We start from the raw sequence: 22971 nt of genomic DNA, 5'->3' as shown, positions 1-22971 counted from the left end.
AATGTGGACTCAGCTTTAAAATTCATTGTTGAGTGTTTTATGAACTTTGTGCAAAGATTTCACATGATGTAATACAACAGAGGACTGGGGGGCAGGGTGATATGATGGATTTGCTAACATTTCTCCAGTAGTAAATCATATTTAGTTACAATTCTGAGGCATGCACCTCAATGTGCCTTCCAGTGTATCCATCACTTGGATTTGGAAAATTGAGAACATAAGGTTATTAAAATTCTCTACATCAGTAACTGATTTCTATTGTACAAATAATGGATCTCCTGTGTAGGAAAAAAATAATTTAGTGCCTTAATTTTACTTTATTTTTTAATCTTTCTGCATCCTATCAAAAAGAGTACGCTGTGAAGAGCTGTGAATTTAGTTTCAGTACTTGACTGATTGATTCTGGCTGAAAAGTGAGCTGGATGCTCAGAATTAATTTATGCTGGAATCTCACTTCTTCCCAAGTACAATTATTCAGAAGTGGAGATTTCATTACTTTGCTGTTTTCTTCACAGACTGCTGCTGATTAACCAGAACATTAAGATTTTCTTTCAGTGTCTGATGAAGCTATTTTTGCTTCTTCAAAGTAAAACCTGCTGAGATGAAGTGGCAAAGGCATTGATGATATAAATGGCACACTGTGTCAACTCTTACCTCAATCAGCTTTAAATAAACATTTGTTTCAAATGGTGAAACAATTAGTGTAAACGCAAAGTACCAAATTCAGCTCTGGAATGAGCCAGTGCCCATCGAGTGACTCCTGCAGGTTTGCACCAGTGTCCAATCTGAGCACAATGTCTCTCATAACTGGTGAGGCTTTCAAATGACCCTCCCTTCAGATTGGTAGAAGATAATCTTCCAATAGGAGAAGAAATAAAACAACAGAAGTTGGAAAATTGATCATTAGATTAGAACTGGGCAGGGACTATTGGAAACAGAAGTAATTTTAGTGTGCTGACACCTGATTTTAGAAAGAGGAGAATTCTGTGAGCAGGCTGCTTTAGCTAATATGAAGTCTTCTATGAGGACATTTTGAGAGAGGAATTCTGCAAAGGCAGCTCAATATCAGAGGTGAAGGATTATGCTCTCAATTCTATGTACGGCAATGTATTGAAATTTCCACAAGTTTAAAGGTTTTTTTAAAATAGAATGTATAACACTTGATGAAATATAGGCTAGTGTGACCCTCTGCAATCAAACAGGCTACTGTGCTCTTCTTGACTCCTTAGATCTTCAAAATTTGGTTATCTTTCATCTGCAGAGACAATTATTTAAAGGCTGCCTTCAGTTTCCTTTTTGAACTGTGAACAATTTCAAAATTTCAAAGAGGGACAAAGAAGTATCCAGAAATAGAACTATGAGTTCAAAATGTTTAAACACTGTGCAATAATAGATGCTTCAGTGTAATTTAATGATTCTTGCTTCACAAAAATTAACATTACATTTTAATAGGGAGTTTCAACCCAAAGAATCCTTTTTCATTAGGAGAAAGATGTTGAACTCCAATGTTTTTTCCTTCTATGCAATAGGTAAAACTGGAGTTCTGCATTATTTTTGGAGCAGGGCCCTTAAACTCAGTCTCTGCTAAGTGGCAGTGTTTATTCTGTGAAAAGTCTAGCCAGAGCTGTGTCCACTAAGAACTTTTCCAGTCTCTCAGTTGATTAGTGTTTCAGATGTCTGCCATGCCATTTTGGGAAAAGAAAATCTCTGGGAAAAAAAAATACCCACCAAACAAGAAAAAAACAAACCAGACCAAATCACACACAAAATTATACTATTTTTGGGGAAAGAAAAAAAAGTATATATTCATATATATAGTATATATTCATATATATAGTATATATTCATTATATATATTCTGCATTATATATATTCATTGTATATATTCATCAATATATTCATATATATGGTATATATTCATTTTTTTTAAATGCAGGACTTTTGCCCCCTCACTGGCTGTCTAGTTAGGTACCTGGATATTCCTCCTGTGTTCAAAGTGAAGGTGTTAGTCCCTTTTTCCTGTTATAAATGACTGATTTATGTAACTAGGGTAGAAAAATGTGCACAAAGGATATGGACTTGATTATTTTTCTTTTTCTTTGACCTTGGGTTTTAATATATGTCATTAAGATGTACCAAAAAGGGATTTAAGTTTATAAATGAAAGGAAGCTTCCAGATGAACTCAGTAAATTTGGATTCTGGAATACTCAAAGAAGCATTTTCACAGGAAAGCCTTGCTACTTCCATTGAAGGTAACATAAACGTTATGAGCCTCTCTTTGGAACATCTTCATTTTCCCCAGTCCATCCTATATGCGCTCTGCTCCAGAAAGAAAAAATGTCTATATGAATCTTGCAATGAATTGGATAAATTTGGGGTAATATTTTAAAACATGGTATTTAATGTTTTTTCTCTCTGTCTACTGCTTAACTTTCAGTGGGTAGCCAAACAATTTCCACAATTTCCAGTAGTCCTTCCCAGCAGCCATTTCACTGCTCACTACAGCTGTAAAATTTATTCCACTTAACTCTTGGCATTTGGGTGTGCAACTGCACAGAGAGGATTGACTGGTTTGCCTGATTTGTACTTCTGTATTAAAGGCAGATGTATTTCTAGAAAATATAAATGTTATCCTTAACAAAAGAAGATATCCTGAAACCTCAGTGGAAATCCAACCTATTTATAATTTTAACAGGAAAACTCCAACTTGTTGACAGTACCAGTACAGTGAAACTCTAGTTGAAAGATCAGCTTGTCATACTATTTATAATACTAAGTTGTATTTGGAATCCTTCATCACAATGGGACTGTTTTGCTTTGCAAGACTAGCCAAAGGAGCTGAAGTTTTGTGTATTAAGCACAAATATCACTGAGCTTTACAATTTTTTAAATGGAAAATAGTTATATTTTCTCTATGTCCTAAGACATGACTATGTAAATGGATGTTGCAGGGCTCATTTTGTATAGAGAATATTTTAAAATAAGACCCTTTAAATTCAAGAATGGTTCAGTCATGGAATTGGAGTAAGAATATATTTATAAATTATTAATATTAAATTATAGACATCAGAAATACTATCTTCATTGTTCTGCCTCAAATGATGAACATATACATTATCTTTTTCTATACTGTATTATCTACAGTACATCATATACCTTCATTGCCACACTTCTTTTTTATTCAGTGACAATTTTCCTATTTTCATTCCATTTTATCTCTAGGCATAAAAAGTAATCTATATTTAATATGGCTGTATCTAGCCAGGGGATTAAAAATCTAAAAATATTTTTACTCTAGCATGTGCCTACAGGCTTTTATTTCATGGCGTTCATTGTCAGAACAGAGAAGGATGTGGTCAGGAGGAAATTGGTTACTCTTCTGATCAGGAAGAATATTACCTGAATCATTTTAAGAGCTGATGGGGAAAGGTTTCTTTCCAGACCAAATTTGCTTTGCTGAACAGTGCAGTCTACATTAAAATGTTGTTAATAAGTAATTTCCTGTCTCAATCCCCTCTCTAATAGCTGTAAAGGGAGTGTGGCCTGGAAGTATTCCATACTAGTGTCTGAAAAGTTCTATTAAGTGAACTGTGAGCTCTGGATTTTGGTACATGTGAGGATGGTTCTGTTTGTTGTGGTGTTGCCCACCATGCCAAGTATAGGGAAATGAAATGAAAGCACAAAAGCTATCAAGAACATTAACAGCTGCATACAAAAGACACCTATAAGAAAGCAAACTGATTTTATTCTGTTTGCAAAATCTGTCAGGATTTCAAAGACCTGGATCACAGACACAGATTCCCTCCCCAGCTTTCCCTGAAGAAGAGATGCAATCTCATCGAAGTAGCTCACAAATGAGCTGTAGATAATGATTTTGCAGTGAACTTTTTCCAGCTGTTTTGTCTTTGAGTTCATTCAGCCTTGTATGACTGCGTTGTTCATCATAAAAGATGCTGCACTTGCATAGGAGATTTGTCTTGAAATGTGGCAGGTTTTTACATGCTTCAGTTTTACTTACAAGGTACTGATCTCATTACCTGATACTTGGAATAGGAAAAGAATGCCTCTTTTGCTGCACTATTGCTCTCCAAATTTTAATTATACTGCTGCTCTTCATACCACATTATGTAATTTGTTCTTACTTAATTTTTATTGTTCTTTTTGCCACACAGTGCATTCTGGCTCAGTTCAGGTTAGGAAACAGTATATTGTGATACACTGCAGTATCATTAATGAAGGTGAAGTATGTAATACTGTCTGTAGTAAAGTATTATGGGAGTCAAGTTGGCTACCGAAATATGCCTAATTACCCTCTTCCTATTATGGTCTATTTATTTTAGCTATACTTGCTCAAAGCAAATACTTGTTTAAAAAAAAGTCAACACAACTTCACTGGTCACACTTTGTTTCTGTTCCAAGTCCCAGCTCTGTGCCTGTCCTGAGCAAATGAGCCAGGCTGTGGGCAAATGTGCCAAGGCCTGAAGGGCAGGAATCATGGTCACAGCCATTTCCAGCTTTCTGCAGCAACCCACATGGGCAGAGAGCACTGTTGGTTTTCTTTCCTCTGGGCTCTTGTCAAAGGGGGGAGAATTAGAACCTTGTTTCTTCTCTCACATAGTTTTATATATGCTTGCTAGGAAGTGAGATATTACCAAATATGGATTATAGGGCTCCAGCAGAATCTTTTCAGCTTGGCTGTCTGCCAAAAAAGTAAAATCTTCAGAAAACACAAGGCTATCATATTTGCCTGACATTTGTGGGAAAACTGTATAACTGTATGTGCACTATGGAGCACTCATGCAGTACCCCTGATGTTTCTCCAAAAGGCTGAGTTTGCTGTGTAACCAATATATTGCCAAATTTCTAATTGTGGTTAACATTTTTCTGAACCAGTGTATATGCTCACTGTAGTAAATTGATATGCTCATGTAGTAAACAGAATGTATTTCAGAGTGCACATACATAACAAATACATGTGGAATTTTTGGACATATGGTGACCTGTTTGGTGCTGCTGTGTGCGCATAGCTGATGTGACCTAAATACAAAATAAATAGGGTATGTATGTACATATGTATGAATAACAGAGAGATGATTCCCAGGGGAATTGGGGAAAACCTCAGGGGTCAGAGACATGCAGGGATACACTGCATAAAATCTCATGAGTAAGAATCTGTATGTTACAGTTCTTAGGATCTGAGGAGAAATAATTCATAAAAAATCTGTACAGGAGTTGTATGCCTTGGTGGTTTCATGTGTCCAGCAACAGCTAATGTCATTATAGGTATTCACAAATTATACCACCATCAACATTTTGTCTGTTTTAATTTTCTGTGTTCACAGGTGGGACCTCTAAACAGACGTTTCCAAGTATAATTCCAGTCATAATTCAGTTTTTGTAGTACTTTCCATAAATGTCTAGTTTTGATTATACACTGCTCTAATACATTACAGCATTTTTGTCAGTTTTAGACTGGGAAAATTGACAAGAAAAGCCAATTGCTTTTCACATAATATTGGTTTCTGAAAGAGTTTCAGAATTGCACAGACATATGTCAGAGGGAAATACGATCCTGGGCACAATTTGTGTATTTGACGGTGTTGAGTGAGGAAGGCTTAGTGCAGAAAACAGTGTTTTATAGGTAACCTATAACCCGATTGATTTGAAGCATGTCAATTTTATGAAAAGCATCCATATGCTTGACTAATCTATATTAAGTATTGCAGTTATCCTTATAAGAATAAGCTCATTAATATTTAAACTACACATTAGCTGCATCTCCTACAAGGAGATAATTCCCCACAACTTCCATTAATTATCACCAAATTAACATGAACTGAGAATAATTGACTGGGAATAAATCTTTCATGTTTTAAGCCAAACCTGAGCAAAAGCTATAACAGTTTTAGTAACCCATAGTTAAAGTGATAACAGTTTTAGTAACCCATTATCTGCTCATTTTAGAGTCCATCTCTTTTAAAACTGATACAACTGAGTTCTGGATTGAAACTGGACAATGCTGGAATTTGGACAGTTGTTCTCTTATCCCATATTGCTCTCACTTTGCCTTACTTTTCATTTGTGTGTTCTAAATGAGCCTAAATTTGAGCACCTGTGGAATAGCTGTGAACTCCCAGAACTGCAGTATTTACATTTATTTAGTACCCACTGATCTGTTTATAATCTCTAGGTGAAAACACGCAGTTGCACGGAGATGTGTGTTGTAAGCCTGTGGTATCTGGCTGTACCAGTGAAAGCTTGCTCTATAGATAGGATGTAAATGGAATCTTTTCTCAATGCAATGCAAATTTTATAAGCTCAGAAAACAGTTTTTGTGCAATGACGTGAGAGGACAATCTGAAGAAGCACTCTGTGCTGTGTCATATTTATTTGGTTTTCATTTGAGAACATAATTCCTGCAGGGAATTCTGTTTCAGCCACAGACCGAGGCCTGTGAACAGCTCTTCATTCTGCCTGAATGTTCCCCTACGAATTGCTGATGGTTAGGAAAGCTCACAGTGACAGAACAGGAGACAGCAGCTTTGTGCTTAGACGACAATAGTCTGTGTCTGTGCTAACAGCAACTGGCACCATTAACTACCTATCCATAGACTGAAAGCAGAACAATTATCACTGCATGCATTAGAATGATGAAATCCACTCTGTTTCTATAGTAACAGGAGTGACAATTTATATTATGACCTTAAGAAAGTACAATGTGACCATTTCTTTTTTCTATATTTTTGCAGTTTTATGAGGAGCAGCAATTCTCAGAGAAAATAATGTTTAAGAGCATGCACATAATTGGCAAAGATAAAGGTAAGATGTACTTTTCCAGTAACAAAGAGGTGCACAACATACATTCAAGCTGGAGTGTTGATTTTGACTTTTGTTATGTAGAGATATACTCAATTTAGTGCTGTTTGAAGGGGATTCTTCTGTTTATTACAAATAATTTTAAGTGGAAGCTTTAGAAAAAATAAAGAGTGAGAGAAAATACAATGAGGACCTTAGCAAGTTGAAATTTTGCAATTGGCCACATGGTCTGACATAAAGTACCATATGAAAACCAGATGTATATTCTGAGCTTTCTTCCTCAGAAGCACATCAAAGCATCAACACTCTGTAAATGATTAGTTCATGGATATGTTTATTGTACTGCAGCACTTTTAAGCCTATCCAAGCTAGCATTTATTTAATTAGCTTGTTTGTTAGTAGCAGAATGCTGTGGCTAAATGTCTCACTAGGTTTTGAAAAAGCTATCTTTATAGATATTTTATGAATATTATGATATAAACCTGTCAAGAGAGAACAGTTCTTGAGTTCTTTAAACTGATTTCAGCATTCTGTTTTAGTATTGCTTTGTTTCATAATCTCCTCCCTTTGCAAGTGATATAGCACGTGTAACTGTGCAGTGATTTAGGAACAGCCGTAATTCTTGAAACATTTAATAATTTACAACCTTCCCTCTCCCTACACACTTGTCTTGCCCAAAGCCTCTCTCCTCATTATGTGCTAAATATATAGATGTTCCTATGAGCCCCTCTGGGGCTCTGCTAGGAGTGAAGGATTATGGAATATCTGTTACCTACAGCTTCAGGAGTGTGACACTAATCCCTGCCTGGTGCTATTTCCTTGGGTGTTACAGAGACAACCAGATAAAAAAAGGAGAACTTAATTGTAACTCTGTGCTAAGACATCCTGTTCAGTCACTTGGTGCTCTTTCTTTCCATGGAGTAATTAATTGCAATATTGAATTTATAAGATTTGTTTAAACTAAGATAAATTACTAGCCTTTATCATAATTCCAGGAGTGTCTATAGCCATGTGTTTTAGAAAAGTTTTGAACCTTCAGCACATTTATAAATTTCATTTCTCTGTAGTAGAGCATAAAATACAGCATATTGTATCCTAATGCCCATTTCTAAGCCCTGTCTTAGATTGCCGATTTAAACTGCATTTTTGTAATGCATATGGATGTTTTAAGTTCTTTTATTGTGCATCCCAGTGTTAGAAACAGGTTCTCTCTACATGGGCAATTATAGTGATAAACACTGATGTTTTTCTTTAAAAATACAAATAATTTAATTTTAGATGATAGGCAAGCATTCTGTTCAAAGTCTGAAATATTCAACTATTATTCAAATATTATCTCCATTTCTAAGTGGATTCAACTGAACAAATAAGAAAAGTTAAGTAAGAGTTAAGATGCTGAATATTTCTAGTCTAGATTTGCACATTATACATGTCATCAGTTATATGAAAATAAATCTTGCTACCCGTTAGGCAGATTTTACATCATGTGTGAATTAGCAGATTATGTGACTGTCATCTGAGCAGGCAAGGAAACTACTTAAATAGAGCAGGAAGAATGAAGAAGATTGCTTTTGTTCATGTGAAAAAAGCAATACTCAAATCCACCACACACAGTTCCTCTTCTGGAGCGCAAATGGAATAAAAAGCTCTGTTTAGGCACAAAATGACACTTTGTTTTCTGACTTCATGGGATCAAGTGTGGTCTCAAAAACAGAGGAGTCTGGTTACTCACTCTGGCTGTTCCTTCTTCATTTTGATTTTGATGATTCTTCTATATGTATGTATGTATGTTCTCTACTCCTCTGACAGTTCATCTCTGGGTGGAAGGAAGATTATTAAGGGAATTTGTGTGGAATGGAGAAAAAAGGAATGTAGGTTACTTATGCTGTTCTTAGAATTCCAGTAGTAGGATTATTTTTTCATAGCTACACAGTTATTTCACTTTTTTTAGCTTGCTTGTTCATAGAAAATATGTAGAACTGTTCATTTGTACTTCCTTGGGGTCTTTTATAGTTACAAAAGCTACTCAAACCATGTAGAATTCCCCGATTATTTTTATGTTAAACATCTGAGATGACCACCTTAAAAAAGCCATGTGGCAACAAAAGGAGAATTTTGTGAATGAAGAGTTAATGCTACAATTGATGTGCAAGTACTATATAAATCTTTTAAATTTCAATTCAATTTAGAGTTAACAAATCAAACTCCAGCTAATAGTAAGATCCTCAGAAGAATAAAGGAGATTAAATAGTTAGGCTGCAAACACTTGTGACTACGCATTCCTTGTTAAGCGATAAAAAGCTGAAGAATCACAGCAATGGTTAACAGTAAATTCTGCTCCACACACAGACATGCATCAATAAAATATTACTGTAATAATGCTAATATTACATTAACAAACAGTGCTTTGTAATTGGAAGCAAACTGAAAAAGCGCTGTGACAAGGATAGATAATCACTGTGTTTTATAAGGCAAAATTAACAGCCAAATATGTCTGATTTTAGTTAGCATGTACCAGATTGACTTTATATTTTAATGACAATTTTCTACTTGCTGAGCTTCTGTTTGTTCATGCAGTTTTTAGACTATTAAATCACTATTTCCTAATCCCTACATCAGCATAGCTACATTGTCATTAAGAAATATTCCAGTTTTTTCCCCCACATTGATATATGGGCAAATATATGTTGTTTTTCACTCACTGATCCTTCAAAACTGAACACAAGTGAAAAAATTGAACTACACTTCTCTTCATGAAAACACCTCAAGCAACATTTCTAGTTTTGACAAATCATAGAGAAGATCAGGGAACAGGATTCTTTTCCAACTAGGTGCTCATTTGGAAATGAAAATGAAAAAAAAAGTAAAGCGGATGAATGACAGCTCATTTTATTCTGCTGCAAAAGTTCATCTAGGACTAATGTACACAGTTTTTGCAGCTTGTTCTTGTTTGCCTTCTTGTTTGCTTAAAGAATTCTGCTCAAGATCCTGAATACATGTTAATACATGCCTTGAATTCCTATTAGTATCCCTATTTTACCTCTGCTGCTACAAAGGTTCATAAATAGTTCTGCTTTTTGGCCTGGAACTCAGCAGAGAGTCTGTAATGACAGACTTCAGTGATGACCAAGTACAGAGAAAGTTCAGTAAATAAAGAGCAAGGCTGTGGTTCAGTTTCCAAAAGGGAAAGGCTATATGCAGAACATTGCTTTCAACATAACTGGAAGTTTGCATTCTGTGGTTTTAAACATATGAATTTCAAATTAGGCCTAGGGTGGCTTTGATGGTGTAAGATTTTATTAAATGGAATCTATTTCTAATTTTCCTTTATATCTTGGCTTCTATTCTTTAAAGAATTACTCTTAAATTTTACAGACCAATATGAAAGTATTTTTAAAGTTAAATAATGAGGATTCCAAAGGCTAATCTCTCTATATAATCTGATTTTTACCTTTGTTCCACCATTCCTGTAATATCCTTTAAAATATTAATTTGATAGAGAAGCAAAATGTCACATAATTTGTATATGGATATGAGTGTAAGTCATGTCTCCATGGCATATGGTATTCAGCTAAGCCTGGTACAGTTGACATATGTTTAAGTACAGTCTCTTTCTGGTATTAGGTATTTCAATTTCTTCTTTTGCATTTGCTGTAGATAAGATGACACAGGGCATTTATAACAGTCATAGATATATCATTTTTCTTGAACAAATTGTTCCTGTTTACTTAAACCTTTCCAGAGAGTTACTGGAAAAAATTGCTATGCAGAGTGAAAACACCAGATCTCTACTGCTGGTAATAAATTCAATTTTCAATAAACTGCAGTCCAACCTGACTTACTCTGTTGTCCATAAATTTGTGACATCTCAAGGACTGGAAGACTTTACTCTTCTGCTGTCATTGTTTGCTGTCCTACACTGGGGGAATTTACTGACTTTTTATGGATAAAGTATTGGTAGTCTGGTCCTTGTGGTCTTTACCTTTGATTTCCAGGTTTTTGCTAGGCCACTGTTAAATCTGTGGCCAGCTGCAGTGTCCAGCAGAGGGTCCTGCTTAGTTCTTTTAATCATCATGTGGTAAGAAACACTGGGTCCCAGAGGGGAACCACTGGCTTGTCATACTGCAAGAAATCTGGATAGAAAATCTTTCCAAAAATTGGATTCACTCCTCTTACGTTGCCATAGCAATATCAACTGCATTTTCTGAAGTGAAAGTTTTTAATTTAATGTGAATAGCTGAATTAGGGAAGGAGCACTTAAAAGCTTTAGATATGTTCTACATAGACATGCATAATAATAATGTACCTTAACTTGAATTTATTTTAGGAAAAGGAATGAGAACAAAGAATTCTTTAGTGGCAGAGTATGATGTCTTTTAATTATGTAGTTTACAATGAGTGCAAAAAATGGAGGACACCATTTGTAAAGTTAAATTGAAACACTAAAAGAAAGTACTCAGTAATTTTGTAGCTTCATGAGCTATACCTCATGAACTACTATCCTGAGTGATAGTAGTCTTCTGCTCTTAGATTTATTTCTTATAAATTCAGATACAGTGGAGGAGATGTGTACAAATTATCTACCACTGCAAACATTCCTGATCCAAGCCTGTACACTGTCTTCTTTTATTTCCTCCTTAATCAGCTTTGTACTGTGATCAACTTTCCAATTTTTACTTTCTCCTGATATATGGACTTGTAATGTTAAAAAATTATATACCCTTTACAAAGAAATCAGAAATGTCAGGATAAATTTACCAGATATTTAACTACCTACTGTTTATTAAGGATGCAAATCTAAGGAGTACACCCAGCTGGGATGCCACAAAACTCTGCTTTTATGATGGCAGATCTGTAGGGCTTTAGCTGCTGCAAATAAGGTGCTGCTGCAGTACAGTCTGAAACACTGTGGCTGCACTAAGAGACTGGATTACAATTTGGTTGGGGTGGTTCTGGTTTTGAAAACTATGTTTTAAAGGAAAATGTTTTTGAAATACCTCTTCTCCACACTGCATCAAAGATCTAGTTTAACAAGACTCGATTCATATTTAGACCTCAATATTCAATAGTGACAAGTTAAAAATATATGAACTGATGGGAACTTGCTGGTTGATCAGGAGTTTCTATCCTAAATGGAAACTGCTGACTTTTTAAAAGAATCTCTCACTTTAATTGTAGACTTTGATTGCTAACACCAGGCTACAAGTCTGGGCTTGAAATGGTAAAGTACAAAGCACAGAGTTCCAGTGATTTTTGAAAGAGTAGCCTTTTAATCTGGTTATTTGGTTTCATGTTCTTTGCTATTTAAAGTTTGTGCATATGGTTGTGCTCCAGCATGATCCTACAGTGGCTTTAGAACTGGTAGTGGTTGTAGTCCTTGAAGCCTGAACTTCTCTCCTTAGAGTACAGTAGCATGTCATTAGTTCAGGGCTGTGTTATTATCTCAAAATCTTTCTGCGTCCTTGGATTTTTAGCTTCTAATTATAACACTATCACTAACTAAAATAGCACAAATAAAATGAAGTCTTCCCAAACCCACTGAATAATTGTCAGTTTATGCAGCCCTATGTACCTGGATGCTGGCTGAGATTAGATACAGATCTTCCCAATGTTTGTTCATATTTAATTTGCGCATCCTAGGATGGAATGGTACATAATGCTTCAATTAAAACATGATTTCTATATAAAATATGTTAAAAGCACCCTCACTCTGTAATGAAATAACTGCAAACAGAATTCTTTCATTAATACTTTGTTAGCATTGGTTGCTCATGAAGAAGCAGACCAGTGTTTCAGCTTCCATATTACCCCTTAAGGTACAGGGGAAAACATGGCATGCTCTAAAGTGTCTGAATTAGAGTGTAATTCTGTTGGAAACAGAGCCTCATTGATGGGTAGTACAAGCCAGGATCTTCAAAAATAATGGAATTCAAGGGATTATGGTTCAGCCACAGCATTATGACAGGAGAGAGCTTGTCTTTGGATTACATTTTCCCAGCTACTATTTTGTCATTTCAAAGTCCAAACTGATTTTATTAAAGGATTGCTTTATTTTGAAGACAGAGGAAACTTCCTTCTACCCAATGGACAGCATGTGGGTATTGGGAAGGGGAAAAAACCCCTGTATTTTTGGTTTGCCACAAAGTTGTTTGCAATGGAAAACTGCCTGTAATTTCAACATACAAATACAAGCCTGATTACTGCATTTGAGGGAAAGCTATTTTTGACAATTTAACGTCTTTGAGTGATGCAGTTGTGACCACATTATCGTAGTGGAGCCCACTTTGTAAGGTGCTGCTGCTACCAAAATAGCTGTGGTTGCTGTGCTGGTTGCCTGGCTGTACTTAGAGCACCATGGGCTCTTTTTCCCTATGCAAGTGAAGCAAGTCGTGTTATACAGCTAGAGAATCTTATTCTAGGCTGGGTATCTACCCAGAGACAAGAAAAATCATGCTGAGAAAGGAAAAAAAGCTATAACTATTTATCTATTTATCTTTACATACCAGAGGAGCTAGATATTGAAGTATCCTTTTCCAGTCTTGTTTCTAACATGTAAAATGTTGAACTGAAAGGTTGGACTGGGACATATACTATCCCAAAGCTGTCTGGCCTTACCAGCTAAAGATACAAGCTGTGGCATAGACTTCTTAAGAAAAATGGCTGATGTGCAGTAAAATACAGAAATTCAGAGTTAGTTCAGAGTTAGGATTAAAAATAAAGACAGGAAAGCATATCAAGGCATTTGGAGGCAGCCATGGCAACCATTTAATTTCTTTTTCTTTCAATTACATTGTCATTTAAAACATTCTAGGCTTTTGACTCAGTTTATATGAAGTAGAGTTCTAAAAATTACTTTTCTTTTCCAGAAAAATTACATTTTGTTCTATGTTCTCACTTCCTTGCCTTCATATGAAGGCAAATATAAGCACTGTTTTCCACTGACTGAATTATTTCCCTATGAGTTCTTCCTTTATTTCTATCTTGAAAAGAGAAGCTCTCTTTTTTTTTTTTTTATTCATGGAGTTTAAAAGAAATGCATGCCAATTCGTACTCAGAGATTATTTTGCATTTTGTTCCAGGATTCATGCATCAAACATCAGTGCAGCTTAAGAATACTCTGACTGCTAGATTCCTGCTTAAATGTTTCCAAGCTGTTACAAGGCATGTGAAATACAGATCTAATTTAAAGGGTTTTGTGCAACCGTGCATCACAAATATAATACCTAGGTGAATCATAGATATTTATTTACAGGCCTAAAAATGCACTTTATTGTTGCCTTATGAATAAACTATAGTGGTTGCCTGGAAAGCTCCAGACCTTGAGCTGTACAGCTTTGATCTTACGATCCATTCTGATTTGTGATACAACCTCACTTTATGAAAGAATGAGGTTTGGAGGACTACAGATAAACTTTATAGTCTTAGTAATTTCTAATATGCAAAAAATCTCTGAGTTCTGAGAACTGCTATCAGTTCTGAATTTCAGGTTTGGCAGTTCCACTCAAAGCTATGTGAGTTAAAATCATGGTTTGGACATAACACAGTAAAGCACCACAAATTAAACTAAACCATGCTGGTATTATTTTGCAAATAGTTTTAAAAGAAAAGGATAACTTAATACCTATGATTCTCATGTGGATATTAAATTGTATTTTAGCATCAGCCTCTTAAGATCAATTTAATAGTGAATTAAATATCTACCTATGAATTCTGTATGAAATTTATTCTTCAAGGACTTTTTTCAGAAGCAGACCTCAAGTCTGATAGAGAAGTGTTACTGTATTGATTTAAGGAGCTTTTAAAATGAGTAATGTGCTCTAATGCAAGCAGCATTTCTTACACCTCATTACACATTTCATGGTGTGATGTGCCATCTAGTGTCACACTCACCAAAAGGAGGAAAACACTGCAAAATCCTTCAACAGTACCCTTGGAGAGTTAGGGAATTCTCTGAAATGTTGGGTGTTCAGGAATGAACTGAGCATAAACGGTAAAGAACTAATGTTTACATCTGTTTTTTCTGACTGTTAATTTAATATTTGCCATGTAGTGCTCTGTCAATAACCCCTGTTGTCTGTGGATAAAAATCTATTAAAAAACTCTTTTCCCACCTAGAGCCATGCATTTTAGTGTTTATGCCTAAGGAAATGTTGATACCTGTAGCATCCTGTATGAGAGTGCTCACTTCATGCTATACTTACAAAGAAGTTGAATTATAAAGAGAAACAAATTTCTAAGGGCTTCTAAATGCATATAAATGGGCAGGGAAAATTGTCAATAGCCCCAGAGATTTTGTAAGGATTACTCACACTATATGTTTTGTAATGCAATTAATAAGCTTAATTGGTCAATATTGACTTACTCTGCTTCCATCCTACAAACAGATGGAATTTCATGCAGTCAGTAGTTACATTATGTATGCCTAAAGACCTTTTACAAAGCTATTATTACCTGGGGTTTTTTTCCCACCTCACACAATAACTCACATAATGATATGTCATTCTTTTTCATCTAAACAAGAGGGAGAAATGGAGAAACTCACCATATTCAAACTCCTTGTGTTTGTGATATTTATTTCCTGCATTGTGTCGGTTTTCTAAATTAGCCTCATTTTTAACAGTTTCAGGCACAGCAGTATAGCAGCAGCTTGTTTTGTGGTCTGGTAGCCATCTCATCTGAAATAGGAACTATTTAAAGTACTTGCCAGACAAATACAACTTTATCTGCATTGTAGTTAAAGAAGGGCTTAAAGTGACTAATTTTACTATGATGGTGAACTTCAGAATCACTGAATTTCTGAGTTAGCAGATGAAGTAGTAGACTACAAATGGAAAAGATTAAATGGTGCATCTTAAAAAATGCAACATACTTTTATTTGAAAATTAATGCTAGTTAAAATACAGTAGAAAACTGCAGATATTGGTGGTTATAATGAATTTAATACTTAAAGTGTAAAGAGGGTAACTGTGAAATCTCTTCTGGTTTTGTATGTATAAACCAATTATATCACTACTCTTGTTGCATGTTAAGTTTTGTAAAAGCTTATGTTGAGTCTTCTGTTTCTGTAAAAGAAAGAAGAAAAAAAAAAGTGATTCATGCAATTCCCACAGTTCACTATCACTCAAGGAAATTGGTGCTATACATCTTTCAGTGCATGTTCATATAGACATGCCACTCATACTCACAACAGATTTTAAAACTTTATTAAGTATGCACATGAATTTAGGGTTATGTGACTAACATTTTGATTGACTGGGATATAAAAATGTTACCTCATAAAATTAGCTTTTATGGGAATCATAATTAGAATCATAGTAAGAGTGCGAAAGAGCAAATTGTTCTGTTCATTAGAAAGTCTGCCTGCAGAATTCTAATTTCACAATATTTATTGGCAGTGGTGGTGTAAGTATTGTGTGTAGCAGAAGGAGCTCAGCTTGACTGTTCAAATCCCAGATGGAACTTGGGCTGCTGGTGGTTGAAAAATTCTATATTTGAATTACAAATTCCTGCAAATGTTGATGCAGAAGAATAATCATGGAACAGGAAGAAATCAGAAAGCTGAAAAAGTAAAACTGATCTGAATATATTACCTTCCACTTGGGATGACGTTTTCCTGACACTGCTGGTGTCTGACTAACAGCTCAAAATGTCACATGAAGCACAATATGTCTCCTATACCCCAGGACAGGATGCTTGTCAGGCAAGTTATTGGTCTGGAGTGTTCTTCAATGCATATTAAGCCAAATTAAGACATGAAATACTATTTTTTTATGTCAAGACCTACAAAAATCTTTAATAACATTTTCACGAGCATTTAAAAAGAAGGAATTGATGCAACAGATTTCTGAAATACTGCTACACTTGCATGGGTTTTAGCTGTTCTTCAGCTGGCTGCCTGTGTTACCTTTCATTTTTAAAGCTTTGGGGATGTAAGCTTTTGAAAGTCTCTACTAGGATGTAAAGGTTATATCATCAGTTTACAGAAAACATCATACCTGCTAGTCTGCACAGTAGGAAATAAACTCTGAAAAATGGATTTATTGAGAGATTTTGAAAGAACAAATTCAAGTTTGTAATTTTGCCATAGTTCTTTTAATACATAAAACAAAAAGCAGAACTGACTCTTCCTCTTATCTTTTGAGGAGGTGGAAGAAAGGAATACATATTTCCATTTTGTCTAATGAAAAAATGCCTCTAAGTATTGTTACAGTGGCTCTGGGTGGCTGCTGCCCTTTGTGTCAGAGCAAGTGCTGAATGTTTTGTCTGGTGTTAACACTGTGAGTTAAGGGAGAAGGGAGACTGCAAAATACACAAAAAAGGGTTCAAAATCCTGAGAAAAATGTACACAGAGAGAAAGAGCGAGAAAAGAAAGAAAGAGGTATATAATGGGCAGGAAAAATTAATAACTGAGCATTATGAATATAATTAGGGAAAAACAAAATAAAAGGGGAGGACCTGATAGGAAGGTAAAAAATTACAAATTAAAGTATATAAAGATGAGGGAAAAGAATTCCTATGCACCTGGAAACAAGTAATGCTTTGTGGAATCTTTAAAAAAAATATAATGCAAAATGATCAATGGAATCTCATTGTAGATCAGGGCATATAAGACTTCAAGTTAGCCTTTACTTTGATATGCTTGCTATCCACCCTGCCATAATACATACAAAAAACATCCAAAAATGTGTTGCCTGTCATGTGTGATCTGCTTTTTTGAAAACCTGTTCCCATAGCAACATTGCTATTGCATGGTAGCCTGGGTAAGTATAGCAAATCAAACTCAAAATTTTATGGGTACACATGGTTTTTCCTGCCTGAATGAATGCACACACACATTGTGGGGGTACTCAGATGGCACACTGCATGTTTGGGAGCCCAGGACACTTGGTTGGGATCTTTTGTCACCCAGATACAAATGTATAGTAGAACTTAATGATTTCAATTATTCCTCAGACCCTGAGGTTAGAAAACCTGAAACTATAGATGAAGTTCATAGTTATCTCTATATTTTTAAAGGCCTCAAAACATATTTTTGAAAAGAATAAATATTCTATGGAAGTAGATTATTAACTGCAAACCTGAATTTCTGTCTATTCAAAAGATTAAGATTTAAATTGTGTATTTATGTTACATCTTGAATTAGGAATGTTATTATAATCCACTTGGAGCTTGATCAATTAAAAATGTACCAAGGCTCTAAACCACAGCATACTGGAGTGAAAACCAGGCCTAGAAATCTGTGTGGTGAATTCCCAGAACCAGATGAAATGTGCAATTTTGGCTGAGAAATTTTATTATTGCTTTTTTTCTTTGAATCAGGCAATGATGAAAATATAAATGGTAGCATATGTAATAATGATAAATGCAGTAACAACTCATCCAGAGCTGCAAAACAGTGTTTCCCATGCCAGCTTTATATGTGAACTTGCACAAATCAGTTTTCTCTGCACCCCTACCTTGCTGAATCCTGCTGTGCATGAAGACAATGGCACTTGAGAATCTTATGACTGACTGTAGGGAAAAAATGAACAAACATTTTTCTACAAGGAATAAAAGGGGAAGGACTCTGCTGACTCCAAAGGGAAAAGGATGATATCCAGTTTGTGCACTATTATTTAAATGTTAAATAGAGGGAAAGCTTAATGAGGAGCAGTTGAGAGCACTTGGCTCGTTCCGCCTGGAGAAGAGACTGAGGGCAGAGCTCACGGTTGGCTGCAGCTTCCACAGGAGGGACAGTGCAGGGGCAGCACCGATCTCTTCTTGCTGTGACAGCGCCCGAGGGAACGGCTGCAGTTGTGCCCCGGGGCAATTAGGTTGGATATTAGGAAAAGGTTCTTCACCCAGAGCGTGCTTGAGCCCTCGAACAGGTTCCCCAGGGCAGCGATCACAGCTCCAAACCTGGCAGAACTCGAGGAGTATCTGGATGATGCTCTCAGGCACAGGGTGGGATTTTTGGGGTGTCCTGTGCAGGGCCAGGAGTTGGACTCAATGATCCTTATGGGTCCCTTCCAACTCAGCATAATGTATTTTCATTTGCAATTTCCTGCATGAAAACCTGCCATCTGAATAATCTACTTCTGTTTCTAGCTGTATTAAGCCTTTCAAAACTCTGGTTTATTAGAAAGCAAGTCATGCATATCAGAGGGGCTGAGATGTTTATCTTGTATTGTATAACAATGTTACATTTCTAAAAGTAAAAAGAAATCCTAGTGAATTCTAGAGTTGCATATCTAAGGGTTAGCAGATTTCTGCACAGAGGCTCCTGCATCAATTCAGCCCTGATCTGACAAACATGTGTTGCTATGGCAATGGAGATTATTGAGTGCGAACATGCTGCTGCAGCTGGGTGACAAAGATGAAGCCTAATTTTTAAATTAATTTTTATTTTAAAATTAAGGGGGAAATTTCATCAGTCAGTCTTAGGAACCCTGTGTAAAATTCTAGAGTAAATTAGAGTAGTACTAACAACTTCCTAACTTTGCTTTCTGTTCTGCAGCTGATGTGCTTGAGGAGCATGTTCATTCCAACAGAGAAAATGGAACATACAGCTTTCCTGGTTTAGTTTCCTGCTGCAGAAGACAAAAGTAGCAGTTAAGTATAGAAAATAATTTTTAAAGCAAACATCAGTTTGTGTAAATACATTATTGCCTGCATATTCTAGCCATCTTCATCAATGCATTAGCTCTGCCAGATCATCCTCTGGCAGTTATGTAAGGGAAATTAATCAGTTTGAAAAGGAATACCTTAGTTTCCATGGAGCTCCTCCAGTTTTCATGGATATGTTTGTAGGTTAGAACTTTACTGTGGGTAGAAAAAGCACTGAAATAAATGGAGCACAGAAAGGCAACGTAAAAAGATATTGAAGAAGAAAGAAATTACAAAGTAAAGAATAATTAATATTAAGCACTACATAGGTAAGTACTTCTACAACATATCAGATCACCCTGATAGGAACATAAATACTTTTCTCTTCTTAAAGAGTCAAAGACATTGCTTGTAATTAGCAACATAGAAATTAAACACTGGGAATTGCTGTAATGTCTGGTTTGCAGATTTGTGGTTAGTTGGTTCTGTGCTGTGCCCCATTATTTCTGGGCTGGCTGTCAGGTGTAAGTTAAGAAAGTTTCCATAAGATCCCGGACTTGTACATCTTGTTCTAACAATTCTGACTTAAGGGAGTAAATAAAATTAATCTTAAAATCTGATTTAAACCTACTCTCTTTCAGTCAGAAACCATTTCACCTTGTCCTTGGGCTAAGGATCTCAGTGAATGAGACAGCACTTTCCCCCTGCCCCCACCAAACCCCAAATATCCACAAATACTGAGACCTCAGGACCACAACTGAGAGTCAGCTTGATCAAAAAAAAAAAAGTAAAAAATCTTTCCTCTAGCAGAGAATCACCATTTTTATAGTGGAATATGCAAAACAGCAGTATTTTCATTAGCTTTGCAGATTGCAAGGTCCCAGTGCTCAGTGCTCTTTGTCAAAAGGCAATTGTGTCTGACTGGACTTTGCAGTGGATTGACTGTCTCAGCCAGCATCATGCACCCAGCTGTGTTTGAGCTGATTGAGTGTCCTCTGTAAATCTAATTATAAATATAAACAATATCTTCAAGGGCTCATTAGGAGGGTAATTACTAGTTTTGGAAACATCTCTAATGAAACCCTGCCAGTCTAGAACTGGATTTAAAATCACAAGCTGATTTTAAAGCACGATATAATAAGTCTCTGGACTAAATGTAGTTTTTTTCAGGCAGAAGCTTTGTAAATTACCAGAAATAGAGAATTCAGTAACAAATTAGAAGATGTGCTTTCTTCCACAGTTGACTTTCCAGTGCAAATCTAACTTAGAGATCAATGGTAAAGCTGAGGAGAATTTTAAATGCAATAAACACAGGTTTGAATTCTCTGTGAATAGAGAAATTAATAAACAGGCAAATTTAGAATCAGTTGTGACCACTTAAAAATGCAGTCTTTGATCAAAGGTATAACTATTGTCTGTCCAAGGAGCTGGCCCTGATGATTTTACTGCTCTAGAATCATGCAGACACCCACCATTGTCCCTTTTCTGGCCATGCAGTGTTAGGATTCACACACTGCTATTTTACTAGGAGAGCTTCTTAATCAATGAACATTCTGTTTGCCAGTTCTGGGACAGTTCCAACACCTGGATGAACCAAAAAGAAAAGTTGCATTTCTTGATGCATCCAATGAAATTTTGTATTACAAATATGTGCCATGTCTCTCTCCTGTTTTATGTAAACAGTAACACAGTTACTACAAAACCATAAAACAGTAACAGGACTTGTTTGTCTGTTACTGTTTAACAAAATATAAATGTCTTTAAATTCAAGTGTAGCAGAATCATGGTAACATCTTTGGGAGTCCTGGATAATAACTGACAACTGCAAGCTAGGTTTGGAACTTGCATTGGGAGTTGGTTTATCATGTTTCAGTAAAATTTTGCATCTCAAATTTAAAGAGAAGAGGAAGTGGGAGTAAAGACAGGTTTGCATCAAGAATGTAGAGCTTCTATTCAGCCTTGAAATAACCATGTAAAATAAGAGTGCTTAGGAGGTAAAAACTGGGACAAGTAATTGAATACATAAATAAAGAGTAAGGAGAAATTTTCAAGTGATTCACTACCTTCTTCTGTTCTGAAGTTTACCCACCCACTCCTACATGCCACCTCCTGTGGTGCAGGACGTTTTACTGTAATGTGGGAGTTTAGCATACAAATTCCTACTGACTGCATTTGTGCATAGCTTCCCACACACCTTTTGAAATAGGGTGCCTTATTTAGAAAAGTAAATGAGTCTTATAGCTATGTCCCAAACTACTAGTGCAGTGGGTTGAAAATTACCCATTACATCCATTTTGAATTAATAGGCATTTCATAACTTTTTACTTTGCTACTGAGACAAGTCAGTGCCCCAACTCTGGGCAGTTGGTAATGCAGATAACAGTGGTCCTGTGCTGAGGACTGGAAAGCTGCAGATGCAGCACCTTGAAACAAGGACCTTACAGAGGGTTAAACCGCAAAACCACTGAAATCAAATTTGCTCTGATGTTGACTCACTGCTTGCCTTGATGACACACACACAGAGCTTGGGAGAAAATGAGTTCTTTCCCTGCAACCAATTCATAACTGAATTGTAGTAAGGATGACATGACAACAGGAAAGGAATAAGTAACAGCTTATCAGTGAAAGTTTGTGACAAGTCTCAGGAGCCTTCAAGACGTGCTCTGGGCTGCTTCAGTCAGTTTTGTGTCTCATAGAAAGCACCAGAACCTGCTCCTATTTGCTGAAGACAGACAGAGATTCCCAGTCTGTTTTAGTGTTGGTTGCAGCTGGAACTCAGAGCTGTTGCGGTAAAACAGATGGAATGTAAGGTCAGCTCTAAACCCTACTGCTCCTATTATTTATCACAACTTGATTCATTTCAGCAGAGAAAAATAAGGCATTTCCTGTTTTCAACATGCCTCTTTATAAATGAAAGCATTTTTATGGATAATGTGTTTGTACATTTCTGAAAACTCAGTCTGAACCTGACCTTTCTATTTGCTTTCTATTCATTAGTGAAACCAGACAAATCAGTTTAATTTCTCAATTCACTAATTGGACTACAGGAACTAGAAACAAACAACAAACAATAACAAATTAAATTGTTTACTCCATTGACCTGAAACATTCAGGAAAAAACACTGACTGAGCATACACTTAGCATTTACAAAAGCCTTTCTGAAAGGAGTAAATGCACAGTATCTTACTCTATTCCATTAATATGTATTACTTCTTAAGAGCTTGATGCTAAATATTTATTCCCAAAAACAGCCTTACATTAAGTATAAGATGACTTTTTCATGTAAATTTGATCCCAAATCCTGGCTGCTTTGTTGTACAGAAATAGGGTGATGTTCAGCCTTTAGTATTACAGAAAATGTATTCAGCTGAAAAACTAAATAAAACTTTGAAAATGTAAATATTTAACAGAGGCTACAAGCAGAGAATCATAGCAGCAGTATTTCTTCTTCTTCTTGCACCTCATTGTTTAATGCTTCTGAAAAAACCATTTGCTAGTAGTTGGTCACACTTGGGCATACATCCAACAGGTCATTATTACATTAACAAAATGGATTTAATTTATGGAT

The 22971-nt window shown here is 35.9% G+C and overlaps 1 long non-coding RNA gene across 1 annotated transcript in view; it reads left to right on the top strand.

The window, feature by feature from the left end:
• The window catches only part of LOC132079284 (uncharacterized), a 31763-nt gene extending 17695 nt beyond the window's left edge, over positions 1-14068 (top strand). Inside the window, exons 3-4 of the long non-coding RNA XR_009419379.1 lie at positions 6751-6820; positions 13897-14068. This is a non-coding gene — a long non-coding RNA (uncharacterized LOC132079284). The remainder of the gene's footprint in view (positions 1-6750; positions 6821-13896) is intronic.
• The last annotated feature ends 8903 nt before the right edge of the window (positions 14069-22971 follow it).

The sequence above is a fragment of the Ammospiza nelsoni genome, chromosome 13, assembly GCF_027579445.1.
Source record: "Ammospiza nelsoni isolate bAmmNel1 chromosome 13, bAmmNel1.pri, whole genome shotgun sequence".
NCBI lineage: Eukaryota > Metazoa > Chordata > Aves > Passeriformes > Passerellidae > Ammospiza > Ammospiza nelsoni.
The sequence above is the reverse complement of the archived record's forward strand: the minus strand, read 5'-3'. Positions and strand labels throughout refer to the sequence as shown.